The sequence below is a fragment of the Manis javanica genome, chromosome 2 (genome assembly GCF_040802235.1).
Source record: "Manis javanica isolate MJ-LG chromosome 2, MJ_LKY, whole genome shotgun sequence".
NCBI lineage: Eukaryota > Metazoa > Chordata > Mammalia > Pholidota > Manidae > Manis > Manis javanica.
In genome coordinates this window covers 640,565-656,867 of record NC_133157.1, presented here as the reverse complement: position 1 = coordinate 656,867, position 16,303 = coordinate 640,565, and positions in this window count along the sequence as shown.

The following is a 16,303-nucleotide window of genomic DNA, read 5'->3' as shown; positions in this document are numbered from 1 at the left end:
GAGAAACAGACATTCTCAGTGTCAATGTTTTCATGTGTATTACTCCTTTCTTTTATGTTTCTTGATTTTTGTGTCCTCTTTAATAAATCTTTTCTTACCCCCAAAGGCATGCAGACATACTCCTATACTGTGTTCCAGGAAGATAATTATGTGGCTTGCACATTTACTGTGTGTGTGCTGTGACTTGGGTTAAATAGGGTTTTTTTTTGTCATTTCAGTTTGCATTTCCCTGCTGACTAACTGACTAATGATGCTGAGCACATTTTCAGGTACTTATTGGATGTGTGTGTGTGTGTGTGTGTGTGTGTTGTGAAGGGTCTATTCCAGTTTTGTCCATTTAAAATATTTGTTTTTTGTCTTTTGTTTTGAAGTAGCAGAAGTTCTTTATATATTCTGGTTACAGCTCCTTCTGTCGTATATAGGTTGTATATAGGTATGGCAGATTTTTTCCCAGTGTGTGGCTCACATTTTTATTACCTTAATGGTGTTTCTTGAGGAACAAAAATTTTGATAAAGTCCTACTTATCAATTTTTCTTTTCTACATGCTGTCTTCCCTAAGAAATATGTCTATCCCAAGGTCATGAAGATATTCTCTTATGTTTTCTCTTTTCTCTTTTCTTTTTTTTTTATTTTTTATCAGAGATGCCAAATTTTATCAGCATTATAAAGATCTGATTTGTCATTATTCAGTCATTTGTGTGGCTAATAGGCTGGCCCGTGACTTTTAATTCCTGGCAAAACTGAATTGCTTGAAAACAGGCTTCATTGTTTACCAATCCAGTCTAATTAGCTTCAAATTTCCTGAGCAGCTAAAGAGCAATGAGATGCGCTGCGTGCTCTCCAAAGTGAGGAGCGAGTCCCTTCTGCTCCCGGGCAGCCCAAGACAGCTGTGTCTTTGGAGGCTGGCTCTGCAAAGGGGTTCCAAAGCGTTGTCTATAGGCTCAGTAGGCTGCTAGGAGGAATTCCCCAAGTTTGTCCTGTTTCTAAAGAAAACAATTAATGCTGCTGGTTATGAAATCCTATCAGTCCTGGCAACAGGGACCAGAAGAATCATGTTCAGAGCTTCATTTTGGAAATGAGGGAGCAGGTGACTCAGAGTGACATGGTGGTCAGGGTGTGGCCCATGTCCTGGGGCTGACTTTATCCTGGGCTCTGAACACTGTGGACATGGAGAGGAATGAGGCTTAGCCCCTATCTTCTAGGAAGGCGCTGTGGATGGTGAGAGGCAGGGGTCACACAGATGGAATGTTCCACACACTCTAACAGAGGCGAAACAGGGAACTGGGGAGGAGGCCCTGCTGTTGGGGGTTCACCCATTCATTCTTGCAAGGGTGTGCCCTGAGCATTTACTCCGTGTCAGGCCACCCTGTTCCAGGCATTATGGACCCAGGGCTGAGCAAGGCAGACGAGGTCCCTGCCTGGCTGGCCCTTCCACGTAACAGGGAGCCAGACATTGACATCCACATGCTTGAATAGATGTTTAGATAGAGTTATGGCAAACTGTAAGGTGTAAGAGGTACTATCAAGGACTCCAGCCCGCCCTGCAGAGGGAATGAAAGTGGCTCATGTGCATCTGAGGTGGGGAGCGTGTCAGTGCAGACGGGCCGGGCTGGAAGGGGCTGGAAGGGGCTGTGTGTGCTTTTTCCTTTCTTTCTTTTTTATTGATATATCATTGACATACAATCTTATATTGGTTTCCAAATACACAACAGTTCAGCAGTTACCCATATTACTAAATCCTCACCCCTTCTAGTTTGGTTACTATCTGTCAACATAGAAAGATGTTACGGAATCATTGACTATATTCTCCATGCTGTGCTATGATCCCAGGGATCAACTTATATTATGACTTAGAATTTTTGTGCCCCCTTATTCCTCCTGCCCCCCCACCCCTTCACCCTAGCCCCTAGGTACCATAGGTGACCACTAGTCACTTCTCAGTATCTGTAAGTCTACTGCTGCTTTGTTCATTCTGTTTTGTTTGGTTTTGTTTTTATACTCCACAAATAAGTGAAATCATATAGTATTTGTCTTTCTCTGCCTGACTTATTTCACTGAGCATAATGCCCTCCAGCTCCATCCACGTTGTTGCAAATGGGAGGATTTTTCTTTTTCATGACTGAATAATATTCCATTGTGTATCTGTACCACCTCTTCTTTATCCATTCATCTACTGATGGACACTTAGGTTGATGCATATCTTGGCTATTGCATATATTGCAGCAATAAACACAGGGATGCATATATTTTTTTGAATCAGGGATTTTGTTTTCTTCAGGTAAATTCCCAGAAGTGAAATTACTGGGTCAAATGGTATATCTATTTTAATTTTTTGGGGGGACCTCCATACTGCTTTCCACAGTGGCTGCACCAATTTACATTCCCACCAGCAGTGTAGGAAGGTCCCCTTTCTCCGCATCCTCGCCAGCACTTGTCACTTCTTATCTTTTGCATAGTGGCCATTCTGATGGTGTGAGGTGATATTTCAATGTGGAGCATCTTTTGATGTGCCTGTTGGTCATTTGTATTTCTTCTTTGGAGAAATGTCTGTTCAGATCCTCCACCCATTTTTAATTGGGTTATTTTTTGTTTTGGTGTTGAGTCATATGAGTTCTTTATGTATTTTAGATGTTAACCCCTTATTGGATAAATAGTTCACAAATATATTCTCCCATACTGTAGGGTGCCTTTCTGTTCTACTGATGGTGGCCTTTGCTGTACAGAAGCTTTTTAATCTGATGAGGTCTCACTTGTTCATTTTTTATTTTGTTTCCCTTGCCCAAGGAGATGTGTCCAGGAAAAAAATCACTCATACTTATGTTCGAGATTTTTGCCTATGCTTTCTTCTAAGAGTTTATGGTTTCATGACTTACATTCAGGTCTTTGATCCTTTTTTAGTTTCCTTTCGTGTGTGGGGTTAGACAGTGACCCAGTTTCATTCTGTGGCATGTAGCTGTCCAGTTTTCCCAGCACTAGTAATTGAAGAGGCTGTCTTTTCCCCATTGTGTATTCATGGCTCCTTTATCATATATTAATTGGCCATATATCTGTGGTTTTATATCTGGGTTCTCTATTCTGTCCCCTTGATCTATGGGTCTCGTCTTGTGCCAGTACCAAATTGCCTTGATTACTGTGGCTTTGTAGTAGAGCTTGAAGTCAGGGAGTGTAATTCCCCCACTTTATTCTTCTTTCTCAGGATTGCTTTGGCTCTTCCGGGTCTCTGGTGGTTCCATATGAATTTTAGAACTATTTTCTCTAGTTCATTGAAGAATGCTGTTGGTAGTTTGATAGGGATTGCATTGAATCTGTAGATTGCTTTAGGCAGGATGGCCATCTTGACAATATTAATTCTTCCTATCCGTGAGCACGGGATGTGTTTCCATTTATTGGTGTCCTCTTTAATTTCTCTCATGAGTGTCTTATAGCTTTCAGAGTAAAGGTCTTTCAACTCCTTGTTTAGGTTTATTGCTGGCTATTGTATTCTTTTTGATGCAATTGTAAATGAAGTTATTTTCCTGATTTCTCTTTCTACTAGTTCATTGTTAGTATAAAGGAATGCAACTGATTTCTGTGTATTAATTTTGTATCCCACAACTTTGCTAAATCCAGTTTTTAGTTCTGATAGCTTTTTGGTGGAGTTTTTAGGGTTTTCTGTGTATCATATCATGTCATCTATGAATAGTGACAGTTTAACTTCTTCCTTAATAATTTGGATGCCACCGATGTCTTTGTGTCGTCCGATCGCCGTGGCCAGGACCTCCAGTACTATGTCTGACAACGCTGGGGAGAGTGGGCTTCCCTGCCTTGCTCCTGATCTTAGAGGAAAAGCTTTTAGTTTTTCTCCATTAAGTATTATATTAGCTATGAGTTCATCATATATGGCCTTTATTATGTTAAGGTATGTACCCTCTATGCCCATTTTGTTAAAAGAGTTTTTATCTTGAATGTGTGTCAAGATTCAGATTTTGTCAAATGCTTTTTCAGCATCTATTGAGATGATCACGTGGTTTCTAGTCTTCTTTTGATTGATGTGGTGTATATGGTATTGATGGATTTATTAATATTGTACCATCCTTGCATCCCTGGAATAAATGCCACTTGGTTGTGATGGATGATCCTTTTAATGTATTTTTTAATTTGGTTTGCTAATATTTTGTTGAGGATTTTTGCATCTATGTTCATCAGGGGTATTGGTCTGTAATTTTCTTTTTTCGTGTGTGTGGTGTCTGCCTGGTTTTGGTATTAGAGTGATGCTGGCTTCACAGAATGAGTTTGGGAGTGTTCCCTCCTCTTCTATTTCTTGGAAAACTTTAAGGAGGATGGGTATTAGCTCTTTTTAAAATGTTTGATGAAATTAATCTGTGAAGCCATCTAGACATAGTCTTTTGTTTTTAGGTAGTTTTTTTTGATTACCAGTTTGATTCCATTGCTGGTAACTGGTCTGTTCAGATTTTCTGTTTCTTCCTGGGTCAGCCTTGGAAGGTTGTATTTTTCTAGGAAGTTGTCCATTTCTTCTAGGTTGTCCACTTTATTGGCACATAATTTTTCATAGTATTCTCTAATAATTCTTTGCATTTCTGTGGTATCAGTTGGAACTATTCCCTTTTCCTTTCTGATTCTGTTTATGAGTGTCCTTTTTTTTTTTCTTGGTAAGTCTGGCTAGGGGTTTATCAATTTTATTTATTTTCTCAAAGAACCAGCTGTTGGTTTCATTTATTCTTTTTATTGTTTTATTCTTCTTTATTTTATTTATTTCTGCTCTGATCTTTATTATGACACCCCTTCTACTAATGGGCCTTATTTGTTCTTCTTTTTCTAGTTTCTCTAATTGTGAGTTTAGACTGTTTACTTGGGATTGTTCTTGTTTCTTGAGGCAGGCCTGTATTGCTATATACTTTCCTCTTAGATCTGCCATTACCGCATCCCACAAATATTTGACTGCTGTATTTTTGTTTTCATTTGTCTCTGTTTATTGCTTGATTTCTGTTTTAATTTGTTCATTAATCCATTGATTATTTAGAAGCATGATGTTTAGCTTTTTTATTTGTTTTTAGGCTTTTTTATTTTCCTTGTGTAATTTGTTTCTAGTTTCATGCCATTGTGGTCTGAGAAGCTGCTTGGTACAATTTCAATCTTTATGGATTCACTGAAGCTCTTTTTGTGGCCTAGTATGTGATCTATTCTGGAAAACATTCCATGTACACTTGAGAAGAATGTGTATCCTGCTACTTTTGGGCGGAATGTTCTGTAGATATCTTTTAAATCCATCAGATCTAATGTATTGTTCAGTGCCTCTGTTTCCTTATTTATTTTGTCTGCTTGATCTGTCAGTGTGAGTGGTGTGTTACGGTCTCCTAAAATGAATGAGGTGCAGTCTGTTTTCCCCTTTAATTCTGTTTTTATTTGGTTTACATATTAGGTGCTCCTATATTGGGTGCATACATATTTATAATGGTTATATCCTCTTGTTGGACTGAACCCTTTATCATTATGCAATATCTTTGTCTCTTGTTACTTTCTTTGTTTTGAAATCTAATTTGTCTGATGCAAGCCCTGTTACTCCTGTTTTTTCCTATTATTTGCATGAAATATCTTCCATCCCTTCACTTTCAGTCTGTGTATGTCTTTGGGTCTGAAGTGAGTCTCTTGTAGGCAGCATATAGCCTGGGCTTGCTTTTTTTATCCATTCAGTGACTATGTCTTTTGATTTGTGCATTCAAACCATTTACATTCAAGGTAATTATTGATAGGTATGTACTTATTCCCACTTTATTGTTTTCTGGTGGTTTTCATAGTTCCTCTCTGTTGCTTTCTTCCTTTCATACTTTTGTTATTTGATGGTTTTCCTTATTGGTGTGATTGGATCCCTCTTTTTAAATTGTTTGTGTATCTATTACAGGCTTTAGGTTTGTGGTTACCATAAGGTTCAAGGATAGCTTCCTGGCTATAGTCTATATTAAGCTGAGGATTGCTCTATTTCAAACACAATCTAAAACTACTTATTTTTTCTTCTTCTTCCTCACCCACACTTTATGGATTAAATGTCATGAGTTGCACTTTCTGTGTATTCCTTGGCTGATTTTGTATATAGTTGGTTTTATTACCTTTGTTTTAATTTCATACTTGCTTAGTAAGTAATTGGTCTACTACCTTTACTGTGGGTTTATTTTCACTGGTGAAAGCTACTTAGCCTTAGGTACATTTCCATCTACAGCAGTCCCTTTAACATATTCTGAAATGCTGGTTTAGTGTTTATAAATTTCCCGAGCCTTCGAGCCTTCGTTTACCTGGGAATTGTTTAATCTCTGCTTCAAATTTGAATAATAGTCTTGCTGGGTAGAGGATTCTTTGTTGAAGATCCTTCTATTTCTTTTTTCTTCTTTTTAAAAATTAAGGTATCATTGGTAAACAATCTTATGAAGGTTTCACATGAGCAACATTGTGGTTACAACATTCACCCATATCATCACGTCCCTCCCCACCTCCCCCAATTGCAGTCACTGTCCAATGTCCATCAACTTAGTAAGATGCTATAGAGTCATTATTTGTCTTCTCCGTGCTGTACTGCCTTCCCTGGGACCCCCCTACATTATGTGTGCCAATCATAATGCCCCTTATTCCCCTTCTCCCTCCACCCCCACCCACCCTCCTCAGTCCCTTTCCCTTTGATAACTGTGAGTCCATTCTTGGGTTCTGTGCTTCTGCTGCTGTTTTGTTCCTTCAGTTTTTCTTTGTTCTTATGCTCCACGGATGAGTGAAATCATTTGGTACTTGTCTTTCTCCGCCTGGCTTATTTCACTGAGCATAATACCCTCTAGCTCCATCCACATTGTTGCAAACAGTAGGATTTCTTTCTTTCTTATGGCTGAATAGTATTTCATTGTGTATATGTACCATCTTCTTTATCCATTCATCTACTGATGGATACTTAGGTTGCTTCCATTTCTTGGCTACTGTAAATAGTGCTGCAATAAACATAGGGGTGCGTGTTTTTTTTCAAAATAGAGATCTATTTTTTTTTTTTTGGTAAATTCCTAGGAGTGGAATTACGAGTCAAATGGTATTTTTATCTTCAGTGTTTTGAAGAACCTCCATATTGCTTTCCACAATGGTAGAACTAATTTACATTCCCACCAGCAGTGTAGGAGGGTTCCCCTTTCTCCTCATCCTCGTCAGCATTTGTTGTTTGTCTTTTGGATGTTGGCCATACTAACTGGTGTGAGGTGATACCTCATTGTGGTTTTAATACGCATTTCTCTGATGATTAGTGATGTGGGGGGAGCATCTTTTCATGTGCCTATTGGCCACCTGAATTTCTTCTTTGGGAGAAGTGTCTGTTCAGATCCTCCACCCATTTTCTAATTGGGTTATTTGTTTTCTGGGTGTTGAGATGTGAGCTCTTTATATATTTTGGATGTTAACCCTTTATTGGATAAGTCATTCATGAATATATTCTCCCATACTGTAGGATGCCTTTTTGAAGGTCCTTCTATTTCAGTACATTAAATATTTCATGACACTCCCTATAAAGTTTCTTCTGAGAAGTTGCTGATATTTTGTTTCCTTATACCAGTTTTATTGTTATGACATTTATAGTCAGGTCTATGAGCCATCGTGAATTGATGTGTATAAATGATATGAGGTAAGGATCAAAGTTCTTTTTTCAGAAAGATAGGTGCTATTTACACGCCACTTGTTAAAGAGATTTTCCTTACCTCATTGAAATGCACCGGCACACTTGCTGAAAACAACTTAACAGTATGTGTGTGAGGCTCTTTCTAAATTCTAATCTATCCCATTAAATCTGTGTGTCTATCTTTTTTGGCCAATTCCAGTCTTGATTCCTACAATAAAGATTGACATTAGGTAAATGGTAAATGGTGAATCCTCTAACATTGTCCTCTGTTTCAAGATTATTTTGTCTATTTTTTGTCATTTGTCTTTCCAAATTAATTTAAAATATCTTGTCAATTTCCACAAAACAACCTCGCTAGTATTTTGAGTGTGTTTGCATTAAACTACAGATGAATTTGGACAGAAATGATGTCTTAGCCACATGAGCCTTCCAGACCATGAATGTGATATATATCTCCTTAAATTTAGATCTTTAAATTTTTTCTCCTAATTAAAGTCCTATCGTTTTCATTGGAGAGAGCTTACACATCTTCTATTAAGTTTATCTGTATTTCATGCTTTGCGATGTTTCTAAAGGTATTTTTAAAGGTCAATTTTCTACATGTTAGTAGGGTACTTAGCACACTGACTGTACCTTATGCCTGTGAGTCACACGGCAGTCCTTGCAGAGCAACTGGGTATGCAGCTTGCCCCCTTTTTTGGCAAGGGAGGCCTGCCCTGAGCCCGGTCCATCTCCCGGGTGAGGCTGGCGCTGCTGGCACTCTGGGGTTGGATCTCCATTCCTCGAGGTTCAGTGTACAGGAGAAAAGGGTGGCCTGTGACAGATCCTGGTGACACTGGCCCCGAGGTGGAGATGCAAGGGGCAGGCCTGTGTTCACACACCCCAGGGTTCTCTGAGGGGGGCCTCAGGACAGACACCAGAACCTTCACTGAGGATAATAGTTCTGCCAACTGAGAAATGACCAATGAAAACTATCCTGAGTTTTGTGTGGTGCCGGCCAGATTTTTATAGTGAAAACAGAAAACAAAGAAAACAAAAAAAAAATGGCCATACTTCCCAGAAATTACTGAATTAGGTAACAACATGGATGAATTTCAAAAGCATTATGGCAAGTATCAGAAGCAGACCCCAAAAAAGTGCTTTTATTATACAGTTCTAGAGTGGGCACAGCAAGTCCATGGTGGTGGACCAGTGGCGATCTGGGGCTGGGGCACTGTCTTGCCAATGGGCTTCAGCCCCGGGCAAGTTTGCTACCGATTCAGTGTGACCAAAGAAATTGACAGCAAAACGTTCTTTGGGGTGAAAGGGTTATACCCAACTTTATTTCCAGGTGGCAGGTTAGTCACTAAAATCCTGTTTACTTAGAGCGAGTCTGCATGCAGCAAGCTGGTCTCTGCCTCTGGGCCCCTCTGTCCACACAGCCATCCCATACAGCCGTCCTCAGGGCCTCTGTCCTCGGCGCTGCCACCACTCCAGCCTCTGCTCTGCTCTCCTGCAGCCTTGCCGCCCTGCCACTGTATCGTGCCCAGAGCACTGGGAGGAGCTCTTCTTATAGAGTCAGATTGCCCACAGGTGTGCAGTGAGCTAGTCATCCAGGGCCAGGTGAGAATCCTGGCCACAGGAACTCTCATTTTATCCACACTCCACCCCTCCAGGATTCTCTCCTCTCAATCTATGTGCACTTTGTCCTCTGCAATGGTCCCTGTGCAAGGAAGCTCGAACATTGTTTTCCAGCCTGTCCAGCAAAAAGTCTTGCAGACACCCAGGCCGGACTCGTGGCTCTGTCTCTGACCTCTGCCTCTTTGGTCTTAATAGCTGGAACTGCTGCTCTGGTTTCAGTTGTTGCCACAGCTCCAGTAAGATCCTATTTGGTTTCCCATCTGATTTCCTTCCATCTACTGCCCGTATCAAATCAAACCACATCTGGGTCCTCGTAACCCTCACGAGGCCCCTCAAATTCCTCCTGTGAGTAACAGGTCTTATTTCTTTGCAGGTTCTCATTGCTTCAACTACTGTACGTGTCACCTCGCATTTTGTAATCGCTGCCTCAAGGCGGGCTGCACTGTCAGGGAAGACAGCTTTCCCACCTCTGATCCCGACAGAACAGTTCCATCCACCCCTAAGTCCCACAGCCACCAGCTCAGCCTGAGTATAGGGGCGGCCCATAGCGTGCTCCCCGACCTGGGGAGGGGGCTGCTCCTCTCCTTGGGGAACTTTCAGCTGCTGGGTCTTTATTTTCTTTACAACCACTGGGCGTGCTTTCAATACAGGAGGCACCTGGGCCTCCGGCACCGCCCCTTCATCCTCCCCCAGCGCCTCCATTCCTGGGGCCGATAGCACCTTTCTCTCCCCTCCCCCGAGTGCCTCCTCTGCTACTGTGCCTTGCAGCAATGCCAGCTCAGGCTTCAGAAGGTCTCTTACCTTCAGCTCCAGGCTTCGCAGCTGACATTCTCGTGCCACCTCCGCCTGTGCTTCCCTCAGGAGTTTGTCTTTTTCCTTGATGGCCTGTTCCTCCTTCAGAGCACCTGGCAGCACTGCCGTCCCATCTCCAATGGCACCTTGCTGCCGGCGCTCTCGTGTAAATGCCATCTCCTTCCTCGGGGAATCCACAGAAGTTTGCAGCTCACGTTCTTGAACCACCATTTCTTGGGTCTCCTCTGTAGACCTTTTTTAAGACTGTGAGAAGCAGCCACCCCACAGTCCCCGCTGCCTCCTGGGCACTCCGCTTCTCAAAGGACCTGCTTACTACATCAAGGGCCACCCCTACAGATTCGGGTGGCACCTCCACTTGCCTCCAGTCCAGGGGTGGGGCCCAGTCCTCCAGGAGGCAGTCACCTCAGACCACATACCCACTGGGGGACGATCCACTGTCTCCCCATTCACAGGGGCAGCCCGCTGAAGCACCCCTCCCATAAGGGCAGCCTGTCTTTTCCCTTGGTCAGCAATGAACCCTGCCGACTTTCGCCAGTTGTCTTGCCAATGGGTTTCAGCTCTGGGCAAGCTCACTATGGATTCAGTGTGACCAAAGAAATTGACAGCAAAACGAAACGTTCTTTGGGGTGAAAGGGTTATACCCAACTTTTTTTCCAGGTGGCAGGTCAGTCACTAGAATCCCATACACTCAGAGCGAGTCTGCATGCAGCAAGCCGGTCTCTGCCTCTGGGCCTCTCAACCTGCACAGTCGTCCCGCACAGCCGTCCTCAGGGCCTCTGTCCTCTGCTCTGCTCTCCTGCAGCCTTGCTGCCCTGCCACTGTGTCGTGCCCAGAGCCCTGGGAGGAGCTCTTTTTATAGAGTCAGATTGCCCACAGGTGTGCAGTGGGCTAGTCAGCCAGGGCCAGGTGAGAATCCTGGCCACAGGAACTCTCATTTTATCCACAGGCACTTTTGGGGGGTACCACAAATATTCTCTATGTGATTGTGGTGTTATGTGGGCATAACCATCTGTCAGTACTTATCACAGTCTAAGTAGTTACATTTTACTGCATAATTATACCACAATAAGGTTAATTTTTAGGAATATGAATGATAAACCAAACAATTTTTTTCAGCCTCAATTAAATAGAAAAGAAGACACCAAAAGAGTCAGCAGGGGAAGACTTGCGAAGGAGAAGGAGTATTTAACGACAAAATAACCTTCAGAGTCCAAACTGCTGTGTTCTTACTACCCTGGGCAAGTTAAGGGAGGAGGAGGCCGAGAGGAGGGCAGCGGGAACAAGGGGCCCGAGGGGCCAAAAGCGAACTGCCCTTCAGACATTCCCGGCCCGGCCTTGTCCAGGGCGCAGAGGAGGCTGGAGCGGCCCCCAGGCCCGTATTAGGTCCACTTCCTGATGGCCCCCACGTGTTGCTAATCTGTGACGAGAGGCTTATGCGGAAAGTAGGCCTGGCTGACGGCCAGGCTGCCTCGGGCCCCTCGAGGGGCCGTGCGGGGCTGGTCAGGCCCAGGTGTGGAATCCCGGTGCAGCCCCAGCTGGCTTCCCCCGGCGCCAGAGGGCTTCTACTTCCCTCTGTCCAGGGCCTGGTCGGACTGTCTTACTTCTCAGCAAGTTCTTCAGTGCGAAGCTACGGGCCTAGTGTCCAGCGTATGGCCAGTGGGGAAGGACACAGCGGCTGCGTGTTGCTGTCACCAAGGCAGGCACGGACAGCTCCCCACCCCCACCCGGATCCACGGCCCTTCCTCCTCTAGGACCCAGTTCTAGGCTGGGCACAGCACTGAATAAAGACTACGTCCCTCAGCCTCCCTCGCAGGGCGGTCGGTCATGTGACTCAGTCCTCGCCAATGGGAGGCACCGGGTGTGGCCAGAGCGCCCTCCAGGAAGGGTCCTGGAAAGAGCACCAGCCCGCGGCCCCTCTTCCTCCTCTCTGTTGGCTGGAACGTAGACTTGATGACTGCATCTGGGCCGCCATTTCGAGGCATTTGAATGAAAGGCCCACCCAGCGGGGCAGAAGCCTAGACCCTAATGCCACAATCAGCCCTGGGCGGCCTATGCCTGCTTCCCTGATGAGAAATACACCCCCACTTGTCCACACTTCCGCTGTTTTGAATTTTGTCATCTTTGGAAAGGTTTTGGGGAGTTTGGGGCTTGGCTCCCTCGGGGGTTCTTGCCCACAGGGCACCAGGGACGCGGCCCACAGACCTGCAGAGGCGGGTTTTATCCACTGGGGAACACGGGCAGGTGCAAACCTGGCCTCCGGGCTCTGCGTCTGAGCAGGGAAGAGTTTGAACAGATAGAGTTCTTTCCCTGCGGATGCCCGGCTCGGCCACTTCCACTGGAAGCGGGCGAGGGGGTGGAGACGGCTGGAAGAGCCTGCAGTTACAGCGGGGCCTCCCCTGGACCATCAGGCCTTGCCCGCCCCTGGCCCCGTCGCTGAGGCTCTGGACCCCCGGGGTGAGCTGGTAGCAACCCCATGACCGGTCCTGATGTTTCCGACGGGCGTGGTCTGTGGCCTGATATGTGACATGTGGTGGCCACAGGGCTGCAGTGGACGGTGTGTCGTGCTGTCCTCTCTCCATGGCCCCGAGGCCCCCTCTTCCTCGTTTACCAAATGGGCAGCCAGAACTCCATGCCGATGGCGTGATGAGGCCCTGGGTCTCCTGCCCAGGGCCAGAGGAGCCAGCAACCGTCGGCTGACCGTGCTCGAGGCCAGGCCTGGGAAACCGCAGCGGTTCCTGCCCAAGCGGCCAGGGGCTCCATGGCAGCCCTTCCACAAAATGCCCACGTTCTGGTCCCTATCCTGCCCACACCGAACCCCACAAATTGGCTGCGTCCTAATTTCAGCAACAATCGCCCAGGGCCTGCTGGACGTTCTCTCCCGAGGCTGCCTGGGCAGGACCTACGACCATTCCTACCTGCTTTTCCCTTCGTGCATTTTGCATCTTCACGCCCACAAAGCCAAGCCCCGGTGGCAGCGGCCTGACTCCCCGCTCAGAGGGGGCCTGCCAGGCCCCGGTGGCGCCTTGGCCTCGGCCCGACCGCTCCCATCGCAACCGCTTCGGGCTCCTTCATCGTCCTCGCGCCCCAGGCTGGCGCAGCTCCTTAGGCTGCCGGACCTTCCTTCCCGGTGCACCGCGGCTGCCCCCGACAGGCCCTGGCCACTGGCCAGGAGACAGAGGTGGGCTCCAGGGTAGCGCGGCGCCGGCTCCAGACCCCCCGAGGCTGGTGTGGGGCGCTGGCCAGGCGGTGCTGGTTCCAGGTGAACGTCGCAGCCGGGGAGGCGGTGCCTGCGCTCAGCGAAGGCCTGCGGGGGTCGTGCCCGCCTCGGACCTCGGCCCCGGGGCGCAGTGCCCGCCGCAGCCGCACGGCGGCAGCACAGCCCACGTGCAAGGTCCTCTTCCGGAGGCCCGCCTGGGTCCGAGGCCCCCTGCCCTGCCCGGCGTCCCCACCCGACGGATTCCCGTCCGAGGAAGGTGGGAGAGGTCAGGCGCGGTCCGGCGGCGTCCTGGGCCTCAAGAGCCAGGCTCGCGGGGTACCCCGGCCCCTGCCCCTGGTCGACCGTCGGAGGCCGGCGGCTGGGCCCCTTCCTCGCGCTTGGCTCCGCCTCTGCCCCCGCCCGGGGCTCCCCTTCCGTGCCCTCTCTCGGTCCGACCGCCCAGGCCTGGGGCGGACCGGCGTTTCCGAACGTCTGGCTCGGACACCCAACGGCTCGGACACCCAACGGGCGGGCACACTGGAGCCCCGAGCGCGGTGGCGTCCGGAGGGCGCGGTGGTGGTGGGGTCCTCCAGAACGAGCCGCCCGTCCAGGCCGTGACCCAGGAACAGGGCTGACAGCTGGTCTCTACACCCTTCAGGCCCGGCGAGTGGGTGCCCGGGGTGGGCTGCGAGCCGAGAGCGGCCCCTGTGCCCCCACCCCGCCCGGTGCGCTTCCCCGGGGCTTGAATGCAAAGATCGGGCCTTTGTGACTGCTCGCCCCCCACCCCCGGCCAGGCGCCCCGCCGCCCGGCTCCCCGCCCGCTGTTGAGCCCCTAGCCTCCCCACGCTATTTTCCTCTGCCCGCCGTCCAGCCTCCCCAGCCCAGCGCCCTCATTAGCATAGCAGCTGCTCGCCGAGCAGGACAGCGCGGCGGAAAGGGCAGAGGCCTCGGGAATGAATGGGGGCCGCGGCTTTGGAGGGGGCGAGGGAAGAAAGACCGACAGACGGACGCGGAGGGACAGTCGGACATACACTCAGTAGAAGAATGCGCTGGTGGAAGGAGGGGAGTGCTGGGGGGTGGGGGGCGCGGGGAGCTCCGCTGATGAGATGGAGAGAGAGAGAGAGAGAGAGAGAGAGAGAGTGTGTGTGTGTGTGTGTGTGTCCGTCCTCCCGGGAGGAAGGGGGCTGCTCTGGGGGCTTTGGAGGCAGTCACACTCTGGTTCCCAGACCTCCCAGGCCCCCAGGTGCCCCCTGAGTCCTCACACTCTGGCCTCAGGCTTTGTTCCCCACTTGCTTTCAGGGCTGGGCATCCTTTTCCATCCTTCAAGGCCCCAGGTGGACGCTGGCCTTCTCCCTGCAGGCTCTGCCGGGGCATCAGGAGGCACTGGGGCTCCCTTAAGTCAGAGCTGGCAGGCTGCGCCCCGTGCCTATACACCCTGCTGTGAGCTGTCCTGGGCTAAGCTTCCCAGCCCCCTTCCCTCTCCCCTCAAGTCCCCCTATCTCTCTGGCCCTCGGTCCTAGCCTCCAAACCCTGCCCTCCCTCCTCTGGCCAGCTCTGGCCTGGCTCCCACGCCTGCTGGCTTTGTACATCGCTCTTTCTGGCTGACCATTTTCCTGCATTTCCTGGTCCCTTTCTGGCATCCATTCCAACAGTAAACGCTTCCTGTGTCTGGCTGGGGTCAGGTCAGACAGAAAGGTAGTTGTGGCCAGCACTCCTGGCTGGAGGAACCGAGCAGGCCCTGCCCTTGCCCATTTGGTCTGTGCCCTTTCTCAGGGCAGCCACTCCAGCAGTGCCCAGTGGCCTGGCCCCTTGCCTCCCAGATCCGTCCACTTTGGGTTCCTCGGTTCCCCTGGCTGGGAACCTCACCAGGTGTCCACAGGCACACCTGCAGATCCCACAGGCCAGGGAGAGGTTAGCTGAGCCCTGGCCACCATGAGGTTTTGATGTTTCCAACCCTGAAGGCCTGCCAGAGTTGGGGGATTGGGGGGGTGACAAGAGGGACTCCCAGGTGATACCATTGGCCCACCCACCATAGTTGGTGACAATTCTTGTGTACCAAGCAGAGGTCCCAGGGCAAGAGCCTACACTGCCCATGTTTGCTCACAGCTCTGATCCTGCACTGTGCAAGCAAAACTGTGTTGTTCAAGTGTGTGTCTGCCTCCTAGGGCTCCGCCCAAGGGGAGGGAGGCCAGCATGCCCCTTTTGTATTTGGACTCCCTCACCGTGGTGGTCCAGGGCCCCAGCCTGAGGGTGGCCTGTGCACAGAGGTGCAGCTGAGGGGCAGGGCAGCAAAGCACCCCAGCAGCCTTGGGGCCCAGCCGGGCCTGAGGTCCTTTTCCCACTGGAGAGAAAATTGTCCCTCTGGAGAACAGCGCAAAGTCTTTCCCCAAAGTGTCTTTCAGAGAGGCCTTAAGGGAGCCAAAGACAGTCTCCCACTTTAGCAGCCATGTGCCTGGCAGGTGCCCCCATGCCGTAATCCACTGCTGGCTGGCTTCTCCACTGTGGGCAGGCTTAAGGATGTGGGGGGCAGTGACTTGCTGGGGACTCTCCCCTCGAGGCGAGGGCCAAGAACAAGGGTCACCTTGCCTTCTTCATCCGGCTTCCTCCCTTTCCTCTGAGTGACTGTTCCAGGTGGGCAAGGGAGACATGGCCCAGCTTGCCTGTGGGCGGCCCAAATAGTGCCCAGGCCTAACTTCATTCTCCAGACACCCCAACATGTTCAGGTTCTTGGAGCAACTCTCCCTTTTGAGGTCTGGCAACCACAGTCTGCTGGCCCCTGAGCTCAGGGCAGGCCTTCCCACACTGCCCTGTGAGCGTGGATGGACACCACCTCCCTGGGGACCACACTTCTGTGGACATCTAGGGACAGGGCTAAGGACTGGCCTCAGTCTCACAGGCCAGCTGGGGGGACAGTAAATGCCATTTAGTCAATGGAAAAAACACTCAGAAAATCTCCAAGGGCAGAACACAGTAGGAGACCCAGAGCAGGGGCCTGGAAGGCACAACAGGGAGAGCCCGTTTGAGGGGGCAGTGTGTT